This window comes from Nerophis ophidion, linkage group LG19, assembly GCF_033978795.1.
Source record: "Nerophis ophidion isolate RoL-2023_Sa linkage group LG19, RoL_Noph_v1.0, whole genome shotgun sequence".
Lineage (NCBI taxonomy): Eukaryota > Metazoa > Chordata > Actinopteri > Syngnathiformes > Syngnathidae > Nerophis > Nerophis ophidion.
In genome coordinates, this window is record NC_084629.1 from 29,579,574 (window position 1) to 29,604,735 (window position 25,162).

At 41.4% G+C, this 25,162-nt stretch overlaps 1 protein-coding gene across 3 annotated transcripts in view; it reads right to left on the reverse strand.

Annotated features, from left to right (window-relative positions):
• Positions 1 to 25,162, reverse strand: part of dachd (dachshund d) — a 417,357-nt gene that overhangs the window by 95,623 nt on the left and 296,572 nt on the right. The window lies entirely within an intron of this gene.

Here is a 25,162-nt window from a genome sequence, read left to right on the forward strand (position 1 = left end):
TTTAGCTGCGGGCATTACACTACAGCAGGGGTGTCAAACTCAAATACAGAGTGGGCCAAAATTTAAAACTGAACGGAGCCGCGGGCCGAGGTTGAACAAATTAACCTTTTCATTGGGAAAAAAACAGTTTTGCATTGAATATTGAACAAGCAAGGCTTATATAACTTTATAGTGACATGCATAATCGAGTTTCAAATAATAATAATAATTAAAAAACATCAATGGCACATCAAATAAAATTTTAATAAAAATTGAATGCCTCTTTTAGGCGGTGGGGTTGAGGTGGACGGGGTTTGGTCATAGCCGGGGGTGTATATTGTAGCGTCCCGGAAGAGTTAGTGCTGGTATTTGTTTTGTTGTGTTTATGTTGTGTTACGGTGCGGATGTTCTCCCAAAATGTGTCATTCTTGTTTGGTGTGGGTTCACAGTGTGGTGCATATTTGTAACAGTGTTAAAGTTGTTTATACGGCCACCCTCAGTGTGACCTGTATGCAGAGGTGGGTAGTAACGCGCTACATTTACTCCGTTACATCTACTTGAGTAACTTTTGGGATAAATTGTACTTCTAAGAGTAGTTTTTATGCAACATACTTTTACTTTTACTTGAGTATATTTATAGAGAAGGAACGCTACTTTTACTCCGCTCCATTTATCTACAATCAGGTCGCTACTCGCTACTTTTTTTTTTTAATCCAAAATCTTAATGCACGCTTTGTTTGTTTTGATTTTGTCAGAAATGCATTCAAAGTAGGATCCACGCATGCCTGCGTTTCACCAATCACATGCAGTCACTGGTGACGTTGGACCAATTAAACAGAGCCAGGTGGTCACGTGACCGTCACACATAGAACCCGACATGTTGAAAAACTTATTGGGGTGTTACCATTTAGTGGTCAACTGTACGGAATATGTACTGTACTGTGCAATCTACTAATAAAAGTTTCAATCAATCAGCCAATCAATCAAAAGTGTAAAGGAAAAAAGACACTTTTTATTTCAACCGTACTTCCCGTCAAAAGCCTAAAGACTGATCGCCCAGTTCCTGTCTTCACAATAAAAGTGCCGCTCCATCGCGCCTGCACTAACAAAATAAGAGTCTCCGAAAGCCGGCGCAAACAAGCTAGCACGCTACGGAGTTTGCCGCCAATGTATTTCTTGTAAAGTGTATAAAAACGAATATGGAAGCTGGACAAATAAGATGCCAAAAACCAACGACTTTCATGTGGTATTAGACAGGAAGGAGGAACTTTTTTTCTCCTCCATTTGAAAACCGGGACGTTATCAGCACTATACTGTCTGATTCCAATCATTGCAAGTCATCAGAATCAGGTAATGCACCAACTTATATTCTTGTCTTCATTAAAGATAGGAATCTATATGTTAAACATGCATGTATATTCATTAAAACACCTTTAACATGTCAACAAAAAACGCAAAATAAATAAATATAAATTATCTACTGTATATATATAAAGGTATGTGTAGATATATATATATATATATATATATATGATATGTGTGTATGTATATATATATATATATATATATATATATATAATATGTGTGTATGTATATGTATATATGAGGTAGATGACCTCGACTTGGTCATTTATTAAGTAATTGATAAACGTTGAAAAACTATTATTGGGGTGTTACCATTTAGTGGTCAATTGTAGGGAATATGTACTGTACTGTGCAATCTACTAATACAAGTTTCAATCAATCAATCAATCAATCAATCAATCAATCAATCAATCAATGCCTACTGAGCCTATGGTGCTGGCTCAATTTGCCTTAATTTTTTTTCATTTTAATGTATTATTACTTAATATATAATATTGTTTTAGTTGCTTAAGAGATATTCCTGGCTCTGAATTTGCTTATTGCTATTTTTATGTTTTTGTGCATTATTTGTTGCTGGAATCATTAAACAAACAGGTTACTCATCAGTTACTCAGTACTTGAGTAGTTTTTTCACAACATACTTTTTACTTTTACTCAAGTAAATATTTGGGTGACTACTCCTTACTTTTACTTGAGTAATACATCTCTAAAGTAACAGTATTCTTACTTGAGTACAATTTCTGGCTACTCTACCCACCTCTGCCTGTATGGGTGTTGACCAAGTATGCGTTGCATTCACTTGTGTGTGTGTGTATAAGCCGCATATATTATGTGACTGGGCCGGCACGCTGTTTGTATGGAGGAAAAGCGGACGTGGAGACAGGTTGTAGAGAACGCCAAAGGCAGTGCCTTTAAAGCCCACCCTAAATATTGTTGTCCCGGATGAAATTCGGGAGGGGCACTGAACTTTGGGAGTTTCCCGGGAAAATCGGGAGGGTTGGCAAGTAAGAGTTTTAGCGGTGAATGCGGTGTTACAGCGGCGGGCCAGCTCTAATGTTAATTTGATATTGCCTCAAGGGCCAAGTGAAATTACACGGCGGGCCAGAGTTTGACACCCATGCATTATAGGCTCTTCCCACTCATTCTTGTCTCTCCTTCTCACAGACAGCAAGAGCACCTTCTTACATACCTCACATACAGTGGGGCAAAAAGTATTTAGTCAGCCACCGATTGTGCAAGTTCTTCCACTTAAAATGATGACAGAGGTCTGTAATTTTCATCATAGGTACACTTCAACTGTGAGAGACAGAATGTGGAAAAAAATCCAGGAATTCACTTTGTAGGAGTTTTAAATAATTTATTTGTAAATTATGGTGGAAAATAAGTATTTGGTCAACCATTCAAAGCTCTCACTGATGGAAGGAGGTTTCGGCTCAAAATCTCACGATACATGGTCCCATTCATTATTTCCTTAACACGGATCAATCGTCCTGTCCCCTTAGCAGAAAAACAGCCCCAAAGCATGATGTTTCCACCCCCATGCTTCACAGTGGGTATGGTGTTCTTGGGATGCAACTCAGTATTCAAAGTTGAGTTTATACCAAAATGGATACATGGATGATACAGCAGAGGATTGGGAGAATGTCATGTGGTCAGATGAAACCAAAATATAACTTTTTGGTATAAACTCAACTCGTCGTGTTTGGAGGTACATATGATGAAAATTGCAGATCTCGGTCATCATTTTAAGTGGGAGAACTTGCACAATCGGTGGCTGACTAAATACTTTTTTGCCCCACTGTACGTATACGCCTTCGCAGAGCAGAGAGGTAGCAGCATGGGTAACGTTAGCTGTGGTGCGAGTGGTAATACGAGAGAAAGAAGGTGGCAATCTGGCAACAAATGAAGGAAGAATTAATTCCCAAGAAAAACAGCAGGGGGTCCATCGTCTGGCGGTGGTTTGGCTTCAAGCGGGAATATGTGGAACAGACAACAGTAATTTGTCAAGTGCGGGGCAAAAGCGTTGTTACAAAAAATAGCATTACTGCTAATATATAGCATCATTTGAAAAGTCACCCGCTCGAAAATGAAGAGTGCTTACTCCGAATGTCAACATCTCCGTTCGGTGCCACACCATCAAAATGCAGAGGCCACCATTTCCAGATTAACACCGTAGGAAAAAAAATAGTCAAAAACAAAAGGAGATAATGTCCTCAGTAACCTACCACATAGTGAAGGATATACACTATTTTTAATTCCTTTTCTGCATGTCATTTTTATTTGACAGTTATTGAAATATCTTGTGTGACATCATGTACAAGAGTGCACTTTAATTGTTTTGAACTATTGTAGTGGCGTTCTGTACAAATAGTGCATTTTAATTTAGTGTTGTTTTGATACGTCATCTTAGTGACATCATGCACAAAAGTGCACTCATAGCTTGTTTTAAAATGTCTCTGACAATCTTGCACTTTGTGTTTTGGAAATGACATGAATGTTTGTGCCACTGCTTAATAACTGTTTAATAAATACACTTTTGGTCAATTGACTTAGTTGTGATTCCCCTCTCTGCATAAAAAGTTTAAAATGAGCATATCTTAATGCAGTATGAACAAGAATGTTTTAATGTAGACAAATAAAATCATCATACTGCTGTGATTATATGCATCAAGTGTTCATTCAAGGCTAAGGCAAAATATTGGGATATATATTGTGTATCGTGATATGGCCTAAAAATATTGAGATATTAAAAAAAGGCCATATCACCCACCCTTAATGGGAAACATGAGGGTGCGGGCTGGCTTTGACGAAACACAACTTTCCAAAGTGCAGACGGAAGGTCAAAGTTAGGCGCTGGCATCGTCCGAGCCCCCATGTGGGACTTCGAGCGGCGGGGAACAAAAGGCACGCGCCTTTTGTTCCTGCGCCCGCTTTCAAGAAAACCTCATCGGCTCTGATTGAGATTTTTTTTTTTCTTCCTTCTCCCTCTCACTTGGCGGACGTGTTCAAAGTAATAAAAAAAAACAAACAGCAGCAACCCTTCGTTTTTTTTTTTTTCCCTTCCCCTGACTGAACATCAGTCGGCCAAACGGGTGCGAGGAGACCCGCGTGGAGACGCCTCTAAAAGGGAAGGACACGGCTTGGAAGTGAAAGAACTCTTCTCTCCATTTCCATAAGAAAGAAGGCAGCGCACCCTTCGAAGTAGAGTATCATCGCACAATTTCAAGCAGCAACTTGTACATCAATTACTACTTATTTTTAGTACAACACCCAAATCAGGAGTCTAGACTTACTACAGTAGGAATGGGATTCATGCGGCCCCATTTGTCACGGTTTACCTGACACATGTGACGTGACGAAATGCCGCCAGATGGCGGTGGCAGTGTTGAATGTCTAAACATGTGTTTTGTGGCAATTCCAACTTTGATCACGGCGTCAGTTGCAGCTAGAGTGGCGCTTTCCATCATTTTCAGCAGACTGCGTTGCCAAATGATTGACATTATTTAACAAGTGTTAATATTTTTGGCCCCATTAACATTCCATGAATTGATTAACGTGGACCCCCCAACTTTAACAAGTTGAAAAACTTATCCGGGTGTTACCATTCAGTGGTCAATTGTCCAGAATATGTACTGAACTGTGCAATCTACTAATAAAAGGTTCAATCAATCAATCAATGATTCAATCCAAACACTTTGAACAGTAACGCTGTGTTTGGATACTTAATTAAGCAACTCTTTGGCGCACCACTAGATAAGATTCATTGCCCTAAGCTTTGAGATGTCCCACTAAACGCACCATTTCGGAATGAGACTTATATAAATATAAATATAGCTTAATAAATCATCAGACATTATAAATCATTAGTACCTACTAGTGTTGGGCCGATACCAATATTTTGGTACCGGTACCAAAATGTATTTTGATATTTTTCTGTACTTTTCTAAATAACGGGGACCACTTTTTTGTTTTTATTATTGGCTTTATTTTAACCCAAAACATTAGGGTACATTAAACATATGTTTTTTATTGCAAGTTTGTCCTTAAATAAAATAGTGAACATAGAAGACAACTTCTCTTTTAGTAAACAAACAAAGGCTCCAAATTAGTCTGCTGACATATGCAGTAACATATTGTGTCATTTATCTACCTATTATTTTGTCAATATTTTGAGGGACAAACTGTAAAAATGAATTATTAATCTACTTGTTCATTTACTGTGAATATCTGCTGACTTTCTCTTTAACACTTCTGTTAAAATGTAATAATCACTTATTCTTCTGTTGTTTGATACTTTCCATTAGTTTTGGATGATACTACAAATTTGGGTACCGATCTGATACCAAGTAGTTACAGAATCATACATTGGTCATATTCAAAGTCCTCATGTGTCCAGAGAGATATTTCCTGACTTTATAAAAATAATATAATTTTTTTTAAAACGAAAGAAGATGTTGTGATCCTAAAAAATATCGATGTAATCATTGTAGTATCAACTGGATACACTCCTGTACATGGTATCATTACATTGGATGTTAGTTGTAGATCCACCAATGGCCTTTGATTACATTGAAGGGTCCCGGAAGAGTTGGTGCTGCAGGGAATTCTGGGAATTTGTTCTTTAGTGTTTATATTGTGATGCAAATATTCTCCCAAAATGTTTTTGTCATTGTAGTTTAGTGCAGTTTCACTATATGGCACATGTTTATGACAGTGTTGGTGTTGTTTATACGGCCACCCTTAGTGTGACATGTATGGCTGTTGACTAAGTATGCCCTTCATTCACTTGATTGTGCTGTAATCAAAGTCAAGATGTTCGATTTAATGGTAAATGATCGGGCTTAATAAAGGCTTGTTTTTGCCTTTTATCAACTATAGACCTCTTTAAACATAACCATTATCATAACTGTGGTGTATGGTGAAGCATGTATAGCTTTCACTTGTCCTATAGTGGTGATATTTGAAATAAATGTACTTGATGTCTCCATGGAGACAATTTTTAGTAATGTAGAAATTACAACACTGTGGACAGACGTTAGCTGCTAGCTAGCTAGCCATGTCTTAAAGCCTCTTCCTGAGGGTGTTTCAGTTTTATAACTTCACCTTTATTGTTTTTAAGCCAAAATGTGTCTGTTCTCCCTTTTGTGTCTACACACTGTGTCTGCTTGTAAGTACTCGGTGATTGTGCGCTGCCGAACATGCTCCTCTGCATGACAAGACGTGGGGTGGGGGATCGGCACTTCTTAGAGGCGGTATAGTACCGAATGATTCATTAGTATCGCGGTTCTATACTAATACTGGTATAACGTACAACCCTAATGGCAAGTGACAATCATTAAGTAGGTCTAGCTCAGTGAGTCGGCCTTAGGGTTTGGTGGAGCCTCCGCCGCGGAGGTCAAGACATACCCGACTCATCGTGTAAATTAAAAACTTCTCCCTATCGTCGTATTATGGATAGGGCAAGAGCAGAAGTCAGAGTGATTTGCAGGTGTGTAATTTGTTGTGAGTTCTTTGAACAAGGTGATGTTCATGCACGGTTCATTCTGTGCACCAGTAAAAAAAAACATATAAATTTGTCTTGAATTTGAAAAAAATATATATATATTTTTTTCACTGAAGAAGAGTTCGGTTAATGCACATATGAAACTGGTGGGGTTCGGTAGCTCCAACAACGTTAAGAACCACTGGTCTAGCTTGTGTGCTATTGTGTGCTCGGCTGTTGTGTAGCTGCTAGTTCCTACCGCGTTTACTTTTTGCAAATGCCTCGACTTTAACACCAAACTTTTGGGCTTATTGGAGGACATTGTTATGTCAACTGGCTGTCCAGCTAAAACGGCTGCAGGACTGCTCGGATCGGAGCGCTGATGTTGGACATCTTAGATCAGGGGTGTCAAAGTCAAGGCACGCGAGCCTAGTGGTTAGAGTGTCCGCCCTGAGATCGGTAGGTCGTGAGTTCAAACCCCGGCCGAGTCATACCAAAGACTATAAAAATGGGAGCCATTACCTCCCTGCTTGGCACTCAGCATCAAGGGTTGGAATTGGGGGTTAAATCACCAAAAATGATTCCTGGGCGTGGCCACTGCTGCTGCTCGCTGCTCCCCTCACTTCTCAGGGGTTGAACAAGGGGATGGGTCAAATGCAGAGGACAAATTTCACCACACCTAGTGTGTGTGTGACAATCATTGGTACTTTAACTTTAACTTCTGTTTTTGCACGCACCAATACTTTATCAATGTTGGCGCTAGGAATTTTCAAAATGGGGTCCCAGGGACCCCGTCAAGTCATAAAAATGGGGTCCCACAGTAAACTTTTGGGGTCGCACTTTTTTGTAAGCGTTTTGTAAACAAATGATTAATGTATTCATTAGCCTGTTATATCTCACATTCTATATTGTGTTTTGGGGAAAGGTTTGTCATAAACGTTAATTCATTAAAAAAATAATAAAAAAGAAAACACATTTTTATGCCTATGTATATTTATTCAGTTATAAACAATCTTTCATTTTCTTCTTTCCGTCATGGATCTAAACTTTACCGCTTTTTTCTGTATTTTTATTGTAATATTTTCAGAATATTTTTGTTCTATTTTTGGCCAAAGTAAGACAAAGAAAACAATCTGAAGTTGTCTTTATTTTTTTTCGTTTTAATGCCATGATTTTAATAGTCCGGCCCGCGTGTGCACATATTTTACTCCATGTGGCCCCTGAGCCAAAATGAGTTTGACACCCCTGTCTTAGATGCAAGCTGATATTTATATTTATATATATATATATTTATATATATATATATATATATATATATATATATATATATATGTATATATATATATTTATATATATATATATATATTTATATATATATATATATATTTATATTTATATATATATATATATATATATATATATATATATATATATGTATATATATATATATATATATATATATAAGTTTATATATAAAAGTATATATATATGTATATATATATATATACATATATATATATATATGTATATATGTATATATATATATATATATAATATATATAAACACGCGTACGACTCTCAGAAATGTCGCTGTTTTGATAGGCACGCAGAGCTTCACTTTCACCCTACAAATTCCTCAAGATTTCCTTTAGATTGGAACAAAACTGCTGGCGTATCTCGGATGCAGACGTTTAAGAAGCGGAATTGCCACAAGCCCCCTCCTGCTCCTCCTGGCTGCCTCCAGAAGGGCGTAAACAGAACGCTCGGAGTAATTTACCGGAAGTAAGCCTGAGGGAGCCCGCAAAAGGTGCGCTCCTATTTGCCGACATTAAAACTACAAATCACTTAATACCAACATAAACAGCTCAGCTATTGTGCTGTGGTGCCACTTCTCGGCTGGCTAAGCAAAGATGAGAATCGGCGAGGACGAAGGGAGTGAATTAAAAACAGCCCTCGGTAACAGCGTGATTACAAAAGGCGGTTACGTCAGGAGTGGCTGACGTCAAAAAACAAAACAAAAAAAAACAATTAGATTGAATGTTTTTCAACGATTTCTGACAGGAATGGTAATCATAATTATAATTATAATAATACAAATAATATTTTTCTCCAAGATGTCGCCGCTGTAGTGGCTGCTGGTGGCAGGAGCTCCATGCTCTTGTGTCATCCTTTTGTGTTGCTGATTTTCCCCTTGTTTTTATGTGTTTTTTTTTTTTTACTTTTGGTTGGGGACCCATTGGGACAGTGTGACACGTTCGTAACTTCTGCTGTGTTTTTTGGGAACTTCTGGATCTACCTCCCGGGAGCCTATTGGCAATGGGAACCAGGTGCCGGGTCTCTGCCACACCAGAGTCCGTTTGGAGAGACTGGAGGAGATGCGGATGAAGAGACAGGTCTTCACAGTGTCTTGGTATCGGACACTTTGGCCTCATCCATGCAGACTGGACATTGGTGGGCGGCCAAGGGTGGAGTCGGCTCTCTCGGTTGCTTTGTTGGGTCTGCTCCTCTCTCTGGCCATGCTCCCCCCCCACCCCAGCCGACACAGTGCCACACCGCAGAGGATACCGCAGTGGATATGTTTGTTTTGATGTTGTTGTTTTACTTTTGTAGCTTTATGTAGAAATGGCTGGCTGCATCAGCCCTGCTCTTATAATGTCCTTTGTGTTCCTTCACGTTTGATGTTTCCCTCTTTACACACATGCTTATGTGTACTATGGCTATGGGTTTTTTTTCTCTTGGCCTCAGTCTGGACCCCCTCTACACCACCCATACTTGTCAACTCTACCGATTTTCCCGTGAGACTCCCGAATTTCATTGTCCCTCCCGAAAATGTCTCCCGATTTCCACCCAGACAACAAACACGCGGCCCAAAACGTTATTTTGCGGCCCGCACTTTGATGTGAAAATTTAATGTTAGTGCGGCCCGTGCGTTTTATATGAATGGCACTTTACAGCATCATACTTGTATATCCTCGATTTATCCAGGAGACTCCCAATTTTCAGTGCCCCTACAGGGGTAATCAACCTCCCGAATTTCACCCTAACAGCAATATTAAGGGGGCACCGTCTTTAGCGTCCTCTACAACCAGTACAAACAGCGAGCAAGCCCAGCCACATTTTGTATTTGGCTTCTGTAGACGCAGTAGGCTACTGTAAGGCATACTTGATCAACAGCCATACAGGTCACACTGAGGGTGGCTGTATAAACAACTTTTACACTGTTACAAATATGCGCCACATTGTGAACCCACACCAAACAAGAATGCCAAACACATTTTGGGAGAACATCCGCACCGTAACACAACATAAACAGAACAAATACCCAGAATCCCATGCAGCCCTAACTCTTACGGGCTACAATATACACCCCGCGCCCCCCTACCCCGCCCCCTATTGTAGCCAGGAAGAGTTAGGGCTGCATTACATTGTGGGTATTTGTTATGTTGTGTTTATGTTGTGTTACGGTGCAGATGTTCTCCCAAAATGTGTTTGTCGATCTTGTTTAGTGTGGGCTCACAGTGTGGCGCATATTTGTAACAGTGATAAAGTTGTTTATACGGCCACTGTCATTGTGACCTGTTTGGCTGTTGATCAAGTATGTCTTGCAGTCACTTTTGTGGGTCTGCAGAAGCCTCATACAATATGTGACAGGGCCGGCACACTGTTTGTATGGTGGAAAAACGGACGAGACCGCAAGTTGTGGAGAACGCTAAAAGCAGTGCCATCATGGCACGCCCCTACTATTGTTGTCCGGGTGAAATGTGGGAGAATAATCGCCCTGGGAGATCGTCGGGAGGGGCAATGATATTCGGGTGTTTCCTGGAAAGATCGCGAGAGTTGGCAAGTATGTGGCTAGGGCGGGACAGCCTTTCAAAGAAGGTGAATTCATTAAAAAGTGCATGTTAGAGTTTTTTAAGAAGTATTTTCTTGCGGCCCAGCCTCACCCAATTTCTGCTTCCAGTGGCCCCCAGGTAAATTGAGTTTGAGACCCCTGCCTTAAAGGAACTGCCTCTAGCATTCTCTACAACCTGAATCTTTCACCCCTTAACAGCCGCATGCTGTCCTCACTCAGGTCCGCATGCTGTCCAGGACAGCCTGGCGTCACGTCTGCTTTTCCTACATACAAACAGCGTGCCGGTTAAGTCATAAAACGTCTACAGCTATGAACACGAACAAGTGAATGCAACGCATACTTGATCAACAGCCATACAGGTCACACTGAGGGTGGCCGTATAAACAACTTTAACACTGTTACAAATATGCGCCACACTGTGAACCCACACCAAACAACAATGACAAACACATTTTGGGAGAACAACCGCACCGTAACACAACATAAACAACAGAACAAATACCCAGAACCCCTTGCAGCACTACCTCTTCCAAAGCACTACAATGTACACCCCTGGCTACTCCCCCCAAACCTCAAATGCCCACCCCCCCATCTCCCGATTTCGGAGGTCTCAAGGTTGGCAAGTATGTGTCTACACTAAGCCGGATAACCCCTTAAAGCATGGGTGTCAAACTCTGGCCCGCGGGCCAAATTTGGCCCACCGTTTAATTTCATTTGGCCCTTGAGGCAATATCAAATTAACATTAGAGCTGGCCCGCCGGTAACACCAAATTCACTGCTAAAACTCATACTTGCCAACCCTCCCGATTTTCCCGGGAGACTCCCGAAGTTTAGTGCCCTTCTCGAAAATCTCCCTGGGCAACCATTCTCCCGATTTCCACCCGGACAACAATATTGGGAGCGTGCCTTAAAGGCACTGCCTTTAGCGTCCTCTACAAAATGTCCTCACGTCCTCTTTTCCTCCATATAAACAGCGTGTTGGCCAAGTCACATAATATATTTCACACACACATATGCGAATGCCAGCATACTTGGTCAACAACAATACAGGTCACACTGAGGGTGGCCATATATATACAACTTTAACATTGTTACAAATATGCGCCACACTGTGAACCCACACCAAACAAGAATGACAAAACACATTTCGGGAGAACACCCGCACCGTAACACAACATAAACACAACAGAATAAATACCCAGAACCCCTTGCAGCACTAACTCTTCCGGAACGCTACAATATACACCCCCCGCTACCACCAAACCACGCCCACCTAATTTTTATTTTATTTTTGAATTTATTAGCCTGTGGAAAAAGTTAATGTTGATATTTACCTCAGAAAAGAGGCATTCATTTTTTTATTACATTTGATTTAATATTCCACTGATGTTTTTTTAAAATTGATTTTGCACTATTACGTTATATAAGCTCTGCCTGTTCCATGGGAGGAAGACCGAGTACCCGGAGGGAACCCACGCAGTCACGGGGAGTACATGCAAACTCCACACAGAACGATCCCGAGCCCAGGATTGAATCCAGGATTACTCAGGACCTTCGTATTGTTAGGCAGATGCACTAACCCCTGTTCTACCGTGCTGCCCTATATAAGCCTTGCTTGTTCAATGTTCAATGCAAAACTTGTTTGGGTCCCTATTAAAATATTAATTTATTCAACCTTGGCCCACGGCTTTGTTCAGTTTTAAATTTTGGCCCACTCTGTATTTGAGTTTGACACCCCTGGTTTACAGAGTTCGGAAAATATTTGACGCCAGAAAGACAACACCCCACACACGAAGAGATGTCAGAAAGAACGCGCCACAGGCAGCTTCATAATAAAGCGGTTTCATAACTCGGAGGTAAAATACTGGATATATGGCGGCGAGTCTTCCAGACATGCCCGTGTTTATCCTTTCGTCTGTACAGGCGCTTGTGGAAATCACACATGAATACCTTAAGAGAAAGCGATTGCAGCTATTTCTCAGACGGCAAGATAACTTTCCAATGGCCAAGTCAGCTGTGATTCTACTTACCGAAAAACTTTGTCCATTGTTGAAGGAGAGACAACGAGAATGTGTGGATGTGTTAAAAAAGTTGGCGTGTTCTTTGTATTACCTGGCCGTCGAGGGAAGACTACGGAAAATGGCTTTTGGATTGGCAAAGCAGAGTGTATCAGTTATTGTCCGCCATGTATGTCGCGGACTCAACGTCTAGGTCCAGAGTATTTAAAGTCACCAAAATCGAATGGACAATGAACGTGAAGGCAAAAGAGTGAAGAGTGTCCTGACCAAAAAATCTAGGTCCCTACAGTAGATTGACTGATATAAAAATGTTCTTTATCACATTCTTTACATGTCTAATAAAGATGTGATTAATTTATGATGTCTCAGGTGTGATTCACTACAATAGGGCCCCACAGCACACTGGATTCCAGTTAATTGAAATACCACAACACTGGATATTGTTCAGATGAGTTACATTTAAGAACTTGCACACAAAGCTGGAAGTGACTATGATACTCAGCATACAGTAGAGAGTGGATCGAGCAGAAAATAGACATTATAAACCTAAGAGAGGTAGCTAACATAGAAGCGGTCTAACAAATAAAAACAAAAAAAACTTGAGACTTCCCGCCGGCCGGATTTTGGACGCTGGTTTGGGGACCTCTGGCCTAATGTGTGCTCGTTGAAGAGAGGCTTCACTTACTCCCATCAAGATGCAAAACTATACATACTTAGATATGTTATATTTCATATGAAAAATATTTTAGTAATATATTTGAGGGGGGGTGCGACTTGTCCATGGTGTACACCGCCTTCCGCCTGAATGCAGCTGGGATAGGCTCCAGCACCCCCCGCAAACCCAAAGTAAAGTATTTATATAGCGCTTTTTTCTAGTGACTCAAAGTGCTTTACATAGTGAAACCCAATATCTAAGTTACATTTAAACCAGTGTGGGTGGCACTGGGAGCAGGTGGGTAAAGTGTCTTGCCCAAGGACACAACGGCAGTGACTAGGATGGTGGAAGCGGAAATCGAACCTGGAACCCTCCAGTTGCTGGCACGGCCACTCTACCAACTGAGCTATACCGCCCAAAAGGGGGAGAAGCTGTTGTGTTTTAGTTTTATCCTGCCCTCTCCTTTTCTGCACCTGTGTTGTCAGTGTTTCATCCACGGCAAGGGGCGGACCTTGTGGCACACCTGCTCTCAATTAACCTGGCAGTATTTAGGCTCGTCACTGACAGCTTGGCCTGATTTTGTCCTGATTACATGGTGTGCGTTTCTGCCCCAACGCCTTTAGTTATCCCTTTTAGTCTAGCAAAATTTTATATTTTTTTGTAATCCCACTTTGTCTCCCATCTCTGCATCCTGGGGTCACCCCCACTTGACCAAGACCTTAACACAAGCAGTAGAAAATGGATGGATATTCTAAGTGGAAAAAAGGTGAGGTGGAGGTGACTATGCGTACTTGGTCACAATGCGCCGGCTGACGGAGGTGAGGAGAGGGTCTTAAAGGACCATTGTGTGTGTGTGGACAAGGATAAGGCTAGGTGGGATTTACCCTGGATAACCTTAATGTAGAAGGGGCCTTAGACTTTCACCTGGGGTGCCAGAAGTTGGCAGAACTGTCAGTGATCCTGTTCTGTCTCCCTGTAATGTTTGTCTGCTCTTGAATGGGATTGTGCTGAAAATCTTAATTAATAAAGTTTTTCTGATTCAGATTCCAATAATAATCTTCACCATGAACAAGACGTCGGCCTTTTTCTGTGAAAAGATCGGACAAAAGCGGAGTCTTTATTATCCCCAGCGTGTTTATTTTGTGTGCAAGAGGCAAGATTACATTGCAAAGAAAAGAAAGATCCAGACAAACAATAATGTCAGCTGTAATTGATCGGAGGTCGGCGACCGGTAAAGCGACAGTCTGCCCCGCCGCTTCTCAGACGCTGGCTAATGAAGCTGTCTGTCAGGGCTATTTACCTGCTCTTAAATGGACGGCAGGTGATGTACTGTAAGAGACAAGGGCGGGAAACAGGAGCCGCAGGAATCTCTAATTGGTCGGCGCGGGGCGAGCGTGGGATTCTGCCGCTAATTAAACGCCTTCTTTAAAGTCTATCTGTCTTTGTTTGCCGGGCTGCCGAAGCAATGCTGCAGAGACGATGTCAAACTAACACTTCCCGGTTATCCTTTCAGTTGGATTTCAATTGAACCGGACCCAAAAAAAAAAGGTTCGACGTGTTCGCCGTTAAGCCTTCTCGTCTTCCTCTCTGATCCCGTCAAACTGAACAGGACCGTTTTACCGCGGGACGGAAAAAACAATCTCATGCCCGTCCTTCTTTAATTGAGCTTCGGAAAAAAAGCCTGCATGCCGTATTCCTGCAGCAGAGGTGAAAGAAACCAGTCTTTTTTTTCCCTCCTTCATTGCCATAGCAAGAATTTGAGGCAAAATGTGACGGAATTGAATACTCACTTTTCTATTTAAAGTTGCAGCGAAAGAAAGTAATGACATTTAAAATCACATAATGATGTTGCACTGTAAATAAATGCCTGATCACTTACAGATAAATAAAGCATTGTTTCCCCAGGCAAAAATGTATTTCCATTTTTAAATAAATGTAGATTAAATAGGAATTAAAAAAAATCATTTATTCAACAAAATAATATATATATATATATATATATATATATATATATATATATACATATATACATACATATATATATATATACATATATACATACATACATACATACATACATACGTATGTATGTATGTATGTATGTATGTATGTATGTATGTATGTATGTATCTATTAACGCCGACAATTATTTTATCGCACATTTGCGTATGTTGTTTACATGCTTTTATTTTGTTAACGCCTTTTCGTAAAAAGATGGCGTCGCCCGGATGGGCTTCGTTGTCGAGGGGCTCTTGGTAAAGATGGAACATTTGGCAAAAATACCAGACAATTCTGCAAATTTCATGGCTGGTTTACAGCGTGGTCACTCCGGGATCACTTACGACCGCCAGACAATTCTGGATGTGGATAGATCGGGCCGTTTTGGACTGAATGACGCGTGCTTGCTAGACCGGCTAGATAGCATGGGAATACTTTGCCGGCTACATCCAGCGGCCTGTGAAGCAGCGGAGTATATGTGTTGTCTGTCTATTTATCAATAATGCAGACGAGGAGTGTTGGCTGAGTTCTTAACGTTTGCTTTCAGAGCGTGCATATCACAACATACAAGATGCCGTCATGGCGACACAACCTATACCAGGCTACCGCGCACGCGCGTCACTCCTGTTGCATGCTGGGTAGGGTAGTTCTCATAACATCACAATATAGTACCATGTATATGATGCGTTCAGTTTATCAAAGCACCAAGCAAACAATCGGAACATTCCCATCATATCAATTCCTAGATATGGTCATAATTATTTTAAGTGCACTACGCAGAATAAACACAACATTATTAATATTGCTACTACGGATAATTTGATCAAAAATTCCCTAAAACAGCCCACTACCTATAATATAGTTTTTTTAAACCTAAGATCCCTGATAAAAAAAAATGTTTCTGCTGTTACCTCAGAAATTGCCTGTTCAGATGTTATGATTGTGGCTCAGAGATTTGTATGTAGATTACATTTATTTTCCATAACAAACAGGATAACTTAAATACCCTGGCAGTGGTAGTAATAAGCTTAAATGTTTGTATTTACATTTTTTGAGTTGATTTTCATAAAATATGCTATTTAACTGCTACTGTTTAACAAGGACTGATTTAAATTGTGTTTGCACAACAAATGTTTTGGTGCTTTTGTTCATATGGGAGAATATTCCAATAAAGGTGCACTACACACTACTTTTGAATTCATTATTGGGCTTTGCGTATACAATGCAGTTAATCGCGATTAATCAGAGAAATAGTGCGATTAACTTCGATTAAAATTTTTAATCGCTGCCCAGCCCTAATATATATAATATTTTTTTTGTTTTGTTTTGTTTTGCTGCGTAAATAAAATAATGCTGTATTTTCCAGACTATAAGGCACACTTAAAATCCTTTTTTATCCCTCAAAACTCAACAGTGCGCCTCATAACCCGGTGCGCCTAATTTACGGAATAATTCTGGTTTTGCTCACCGACCTCGATGCTATTTTATTTAGTACATGGTGTAATGATAAGTGTGACCAGTAGATGGCAGTCAAACATAAGAGATACGTGGTAAGAGGTATGATGGCAATATCACTCAAGTAAACACCACCAACATTTTAAATGTTCTATTGAATCAATCAATCAATGTTTATTTATATAGCCCTAAATCGCAAGTGTCTCAAAGGGCTGCACAAGCCACAACGACATCCGTGGTACAGAGTCCACATAAGGGCACGGAAAAACTCACCCCAGTGGGACGTCGAGGAGACTGACTATAAGAAAACTTTGGAGAGGACCGCATATGTGGGCAACCCCCCCTCTAGGGGAAACCGAACGCAATGGACGTCGAGTGGGTCTAACATAATATTGTGAAAGTCGAGTCCATAGTGGATCTAACATAATTGTGAGAGTCCAGTCCATAGTGGATCGAACATAACAGTGAGAGTCCAGTCCATAGTGGAACCATTGAAAATATAGAACATTACACACGGCGCTAAAAAATCTATCAAAATGTTTTAGTACAACTTTGGTAAGCTATGAAGACGACTTTTAGCTGTGTGTGTGCGCAGCGCTCATACTTTCTAAAAACCCGTGACGTCTTGCGTACACGTCATCATTACACAACGTTTTTAAGACGAAACTCCCGGGAAATTTAAAATTGTAATTTAGTAAACTAAAAAGGCCGTATTGGCATGTGTTGCAATGTTAATATTTCATCATTGATATATAAACTATCAGACTGCGTGGTGGCTAGTAGTGGGTTTCAGTAGGCCTTTAAACTTTATCCGAGGACAGATTGAGGGCAGCAGTGAAAACATGGAGCACTGCAGTGAAATAGAGATTGCGGAACCATTTTCCATTCTAAACTGGAGTTTTAAACCAAGAGGTACATTTCCCGCAAGCCTCCTCACTCTCTCTAGCTCTTATTTAATGAAGTGAGCGTATAAAAAGCCCCTGTGTCGTATTCCGGCAAAAAAAAAGAAGGTGCGACCGCTGACAAACTTTGTTGTGGTCGTATAAAAGAGGAATTTGCCAAAAGGAAACGTGGCGTTTTCCCTCTGCAGCACTAATCAGCTCTACTTCTTTCTTAGAAGGGCTGGTCTCCAGCCACTGTACACGGACGCCTGGCGGACATGAGATCAAACGTTGAGAACCCTCCATAAATTTGCGTCTGGAGTTTGCAGTGCCACTTTAACACAACACACACACACAGACACACGCACGCACGCATACACACAGATTGAAGGCTTGGTGCAGACTGTGGAGTCCTGCTTCTCATTAAAGTGAGAGGAAGGTAATCTGGCTTTGATGTCGCCACCCACAGCCCCACGGTGTCATTGAACGCCAAAAAAAAACAACCTATTGTGTTGACGCACTTAATGTTGATCATAAAGCAAACATGTTGCCTTTGTTAAACGCCTCCCGAACGAACGGATGCCGCCAAGACGATGTAAACTTCAGATGATAACAACAAGGTGCTGTGCGCGCGAGGAACATGAAAGACGTGCAAACAGTATGCGTTACATTCCACAGGCCGCGCGGAGGCGCGTCGTGCTGCGTGGCGAAAAGGTCGCTCCACTCCCGCTTCAGTGGAGGACGACGCGGTTCTACCGACACATTGAAGCGCTCTGGAGCAGAACCGGGGCCTGGTTCAGGAAATAGTACATGCTAGGCATCAAGTACTGCCATGACTTCAATAAGGTCGTGGGAAACTTATTATGAACAATGAACATTGAACAAAACAATCTGACAACGGTCTTCTGTATTTACTTTGAGTGAAGATAAGTATTTTAATCGAAGAGGAGACTAAGGGCAAAGTGGAGACTGTGGAATATAGTATACTGCATCAACAGGGTAAGCAAACATTCATATGGCCTCACAATTATTCAGAGGAGACTGAGGACAGCAAGAAAATGGGAATGTTGCAACAACAGAGTAAGCTTACGCAATCATGTAGCCTTACATTGATTGAGGAGACTGAGGGCAGCAAGAAAATGGGAATGTTGCAGCAAAAGGGTAAGCAAACAATCAAATGGTCTCAAAATGTATTCAGAGGACACTAAGGGCAGCAAGAAAATGGGAATGTTACAACGACAGAGTAAGCTAACTCAATCATGTACCCTTAAATATTTTGAGGAGACTGAAGGCAGCAAGAACATGGGAATGTTGCAGCAACAGGGTAAGAAAACACTATCATATTGTCTCAAAATCTATTCAGAGGACACTAAGGGCAGCAAGAAAATGGGAATGTTGCAACAGAGTAAGCTAACTCAATTGTGTGGCCTTAAATTTATTGAGGAGACTGAGGGCAGCAAGAAAATGGGAATGTTGCAGCAACAAGGGTAAGCATACACAATCAAATGGTCTCAAAATGTATTCCGAATGAGACTAAGGGCAGCAAGAAAATGGGAATGTTGCAACAACAGAGTAAGCTAACTCAATCGTGTGGCTTTAAATTTATTGAGAGGAGAGTGAGGGTAGCAAGAAAATGGGAATGTTGCAGCAACAGGGTAAGCAAACACAATAAATTGGTTTCAAAATTATTCAGAGGAGACTGAGGGCAGCAAGAAAATGGGAATGTTGCAACAAGAGAGTAAGCTAATTCAATCATGTGGCCTTACATTAATTCAGAGGAGACTGAGGGCAGCAAGAAAATGAGAATGTTGAAACAACAGAGGAAGCTGACACTAGCATGTAGCCTCAAATTTATTCCTAGGAGACTGAGGGCAGCAATACAATGGGAATATTGCAGCAACAGGGTAAGCAAACACTAACAAATGGTCTCAAAATGTATTCAGAGGACACTGAGAGCAGCAAGAAAAAGGGAATGTTGCAACGACAGAGTAAGTTAACTCAATCATGTAGCCTTAAATTTATTGAGGAGACTGAGGGCAGCAAGAAAATGGGAATGTTGCAGCAACAGGATAAACAAGCATTATCATGTGGCCTCACATCTATTCAGGGGAGACTGAGGACAGCAATAAAATGGGAATGTGGCAGCAACAGGGTAAGCAAACAATATCATGTGGCCTCACATTTATTCAGAGGAGACTGAGGGCAGCAAGAAATGGGAATGTTGCAGCAACAGGGTAAGCAATCACTAGCATGTGGCTTCACATGTATTGAGAGGAGACTGAGGGCAGGAAGAAAATGGAAATATTGCAGCAACAGGGTAAGAAAACACTATAAAATGGTCTCAAAAATTATTCAGAGGAGACTGAGGGCAGCAAGAAAATAGGAATGTTCCAACAACAGAGTAAGCTAACTCAATCGTGTAGCCTTAACTTTATTGAGGAGACTGAGGGCAGCAAGAAAATGGTAATGTTGCAGCAACAGGGTAAGCAAACACTATTAGATGGTCTCAAATGTATTCAGAGGAGACGGAGGGCGGCAAGAAAAGGGGAATATTGTAGGAATAGAGAAAGCTAACTCAATCATGTGGCCGTAAATCTATTGAGGGGAGATTGAGGGCAGCAAAGAAATGGGAATGTTGCAGCAACAGGGTAAACAAACACTATTACATGGTCTCAAATGTATTCAGAGGACACTGAGGGCGGCAAGAAAAGGGGAATTTTGCCGCAATAGAGTAAGCTAACTCAATCATGTGGCCTTAAATTTATTGAGAGGAGACTAAGGGCAGCAAGGAAATGGGAATGTTGCAGCAACAGGGTAAGCAAACACTAGCATGTGGCCTCGCGTTTATTCAGGGTAGACTGAGGGCAGCAAGAAAATGGGAATGTGGGAGCAACTGAGTAAGCTAACACTATCAAATGGTCTCCAATGTATTCAGAAGAGACTGGGGGCAGCACGGAAATGGGATCGTTGTAGCGACAGCGTAAGCAAACAATATTGTGTGGCCTCACATTTACTCAGAGATGACTGAGGACAGCAAGAAAATGGGAATGTTGCAGCAACAGGGTAAGCTAACTCAATCATGTGGCCGTAAATTTATGCAGGGGACACTGAGGACAGCAAGAAAATGAGAATGATGTAGCAACATGGTAAATGAACACTAGCATGTGGCCTCACATTTATTTAAGGGGGACTGAGGGCAGCAAGAAAATGTGAATGTTGCAGCAACAGGGTAAGCAAACACTATCATTTGGCCTTAAATGTGTTCGGAGAGACTGAGGGCAGCAAGAAAATGGTACGTTTTGGCAAAGTTGAAACTGTGGTGCAGCAACAGGGTAATTTAAACTTGACACATGTCTTCGAATTTTATCAGAGGAGACTGAGGGCAGAATGAAAGCACAAGTGCTGCTGCAATGTGGAGAATGCACAGTCTTACATGGCAGTAACAACAAACGCTAACGTTGGCATGAGTCCTAAAATGCAGGAGAACGAGGGTCTCCTGTATCACTTATGTTAAATAAGAGAGCCCTTGTATCCAATAGGAGACTAAGGGCAGCAAGAAAACAGGCACGCTGCATTAAATAAAGAGTCTGGACTATGATATTACAGAAAAAGTTTAAGCCAACAATCATAAGTCCTTCATATTTTATCCAAAATGAGACTGCGGGCTGCAACAAGGGAGGATGGCAAAAAAGGGCTGACTCTGGAGTTTAATACTACTAAAGAACACTACCAGGGTAAGTTATGATTAGCTTGTATCCACAGACTTGATCCGAGAGGAGACTGAGGGCAGGGAGAGAATTGGAGCATTGCAACAAAGTGTAGACTGTGGATTTTCTAATTTTCCAATGATAAATCTGTAGTGGTTTACCTTGCTAGTATTGACTAAGTACTAGCAATTGGAAGTATAAAAGAGGAAAATTTATTTAAAAAGTGGGTACTGTGTAGTCAAACAATATATTATTATACCTTCAATAAAAAATGGCGTGCACTACTTTGCCGCAACCAGCAGAGGGCACAATGCGTTGTAGTTTAAAGACAAACACACATTAGCTATAAGAGCCTTGTTTTGCTTCATTTCAAAACAATAAACAGGAGTTCAGAACATCTCAATAAAAAGGGATAATTAAAAAGTACCAAAAAACGTCAAGAGAAAGTCTGATGAATACAATCGTACGAAAACCGAAGTAATTTCAACCCTGGATGGATGGATGAAAGCAATGTCAATCAAATTAATGTGTTCCAGACACCCAACATACAGTATGAACACACATTTATATTATATTACAAAAAAGGTGAGAAACAGGTAAATGCTGGGGAGGGAGAGTGCGTAAAAATAAAATAAAAATATTCAGTCCAAGCCTGGGCCATGGAGAGGGGGTAGATGGAGAGAAGAAACACAGACAAGCAACCAAACAAAACATAATTTCAACACCCAAACACACTGTGGTGCCCTCTGCTGGGTTCCACGCCATCGTCTGCTGGGGTGGAGGGAGCATGGCTAGAGACAGGAGCAGACCCAACAAAGCAACCAAGAGAGCCGACTCCACCCTCGGCCGCCCACTAACTCTCAGCCAGCGTCCAGTCTGCATGGATGAGCGAGGATGCGTCTCAGGAGGCCGAGGCGTAGTTATGGAAAACTACTATAGCTTTACAGACTGAAAACAATGTGAAATAAATGTATGTAGTCAATTACAAGAAGAGTTAACATCACTTCTAACTTTATTGAAGACTCCTGTTGGCGAAAATGGCGACTCGCGGCAAGGGCACAGGTTTTAGGAGAGCGACGTGGTACTTTGCGACGAGCACTTCCTTGAATTTAATAGCGTTTCTCAACTTCTTTATAAAAAGCGCTGGCACTCGCAACTTTCTTTGGCCCCACGGCTTCTTTTGCGGCCTTACGAAGACCGAGTCTTTTTTCGTCACGGTTTACACGACAACCGAGACAAACATTTTGCGGAAACCATATAACATATTTTAAACTGCTCAGTGGCCTTGTGGTTGGAGTGAAATCGATAGGTTGTGTGTTCAAACCCCGGCTGAGTCATACCAAAGACTATAAAAATAAAAGAACACAAAGGACATTAAAAGAGCAGAGTGGAATTAACCACTTTAGGAGTGCCATTTCTACATACAGCTACAAAAGTAAAACAACAAAAAATAATTAACCAATAATATATATTGCGCACACACGATTGCATTATGCATAGACAAGCAACCAAACAAAAAAATAATTTCTAAACACACTGTGGTGACCTCTGCTGTGTTCCACACCATTGTCTGCTTGGCATGGCCAGAGAAAGGAGGAGACCCAACAAAGCAAAGCATCAGTTGGAATGATTTACTACTTACGTATAAAATACTAAAGTGTCTAGCTCCATCCTATCTTGCTGGTTGTATTGCACCAAACATGCCGGCAAGAAATCTGTGTTTTAAAAACTCTGGCTTATTAGTGATTCCCATATCCCAAAAAAAGTCTGCGAGCAAGAGAACGTTTTCTATTCGGGCTCCAGTACTCTGGAATGCCCTCCCAGTTAGAGATGCTACCTCAGTAGAAGCATTTAAGTCCCATCTTAAAACTTATTTGTATAATCTAGCCTTTAAAAAGACCCCCCTTTTTAGACCAGTTGATCTGCCGCCTCTTTTCTGCTCTGCCCCCCCTCTCCTTCGTGGAGATTAGGTAACCACAAATGACCCGCTAGCTGTTCAAAGTCGGGACCCGGGGTGGATCGTTCATCTGTGCATTAGTTGGGGACGTTTCTACGCTGCTGACCTGTCTCCACTTAAGATGATCCCCTGCTGGCCCCATTATGAACTGGACTCTCACACTATTAACTAGATCCACTATGGACTGGACTCGCACAATATTAACTAGATCCACTATGGACTGGACTCTCACACTATTAACTAGATCTACTATGGACTTGACTCTCACACTATTAACTAGATCCACTATGGACTGGACCCTCACACGATTAACTAGACCCACTATGGACTGGACTCGCACACTATTAACTAGATCCACTATGGACTAGACTCTCACACTATTAACTATATCCACTATGGCCTGGACCCTCACACTATTAACTAGATCCACTATGGACTGGACTTGCACACTATTAACTAGATCCACTATGGACTGGACTCACACTATTAACTAGATCCACTATGGACTGGACTCGCACACTATTAAATAGATCCACTATGGACTGGACCCTCACAATATTAACTAAATCCACTATGGACTGGACTCTCACACTATTAACTAAATCCACTATGGACTGGACCCTCATATTAATTACTAGATCCACTATGGACTGGACTCTCACACTATTAACTAGATCTACTATGGACTGGACTCTGACACTATTAACTAGGTCCACTATGGACTGGACTCTCACACTATTAACTAGATCCACAATGGACTGGACTCTCACAGTATTAACAAGATCCACTCCACGTCCATTGCGCCGGACGCCCAGGGGAGGTGGTCCGCACATCTGCGATCCCCTCCAAGGTTTCTCATTGTATCACATTGGGTTGAGTTTATGTGGGATCTGAGCCGAGGATGTCGTCGTGGCTTTTGCGGCCCTTTGAGACACGTGATTTAGGGCTATATGAGTAAACTTTGATTGATTGATTCCCGAGTGCGGCCACAGCTGCTGGTCACTGCTCCCCTCACCTCCCAGGGGATGGAACAAGGGGTTGAGTCAAATGCATAGAGCAGGGGTCGGCAACCTTTACCACTCAAAGAGCCATTTTGACCTGTTTCACAGAATAAAGAAGATAATGCGAGCCGCAACCATTCCCGCCAATCACCCAGATAACAATAATGAGGGCATGCTGTGAAGCCATTGCCTTTGCCAAGCCCAGTAACATGTTGTACAGGGCTTATGCTGATACACGTACACGACTGCAAGGCATATAGTCAACAGCCATACAGGTTACACTGAAGGTTGTGATATAAACAACTTTAATACTCTTACTAATATGCGCCACACTGTTAACCCACACCAAACAAGAATGACAAACACATTTCGGGTGAGCATCCTCACAGTAACACAACATAAACGCAACATAACAATTACCCAAAATCCCACGCACCCATGACTTTTCCAGGCTATATTTTACACCCCGCTAGCACCGAACTCGTGCGTCGGTTGAGGTGGGCGGGGTTGGGGTGCGGGGGTGTATAATATAGCCTGGAACTGTCATGGATGCATGGGATTCTGGGTAATTGTTATGTTGCGTTTATGTTGTGTTACTGTGAGGATGTTCTCCCGAAATGTGTTCGTCATTATTGTTTGGTGTGGGTTCACAGTGTGGCGCAAATAAGTAAGAGTGTTAAAGTTGTTTATATCACAACCTTCAGTGTAACCTGTATGGCTGTTGACTATATATGCCTTGCAATCTCGTACGTTTGACGATAGAAGCAGCGAGTTGCATGTGTCCGGCCGGCATGCAGATAGCATGCTGTAA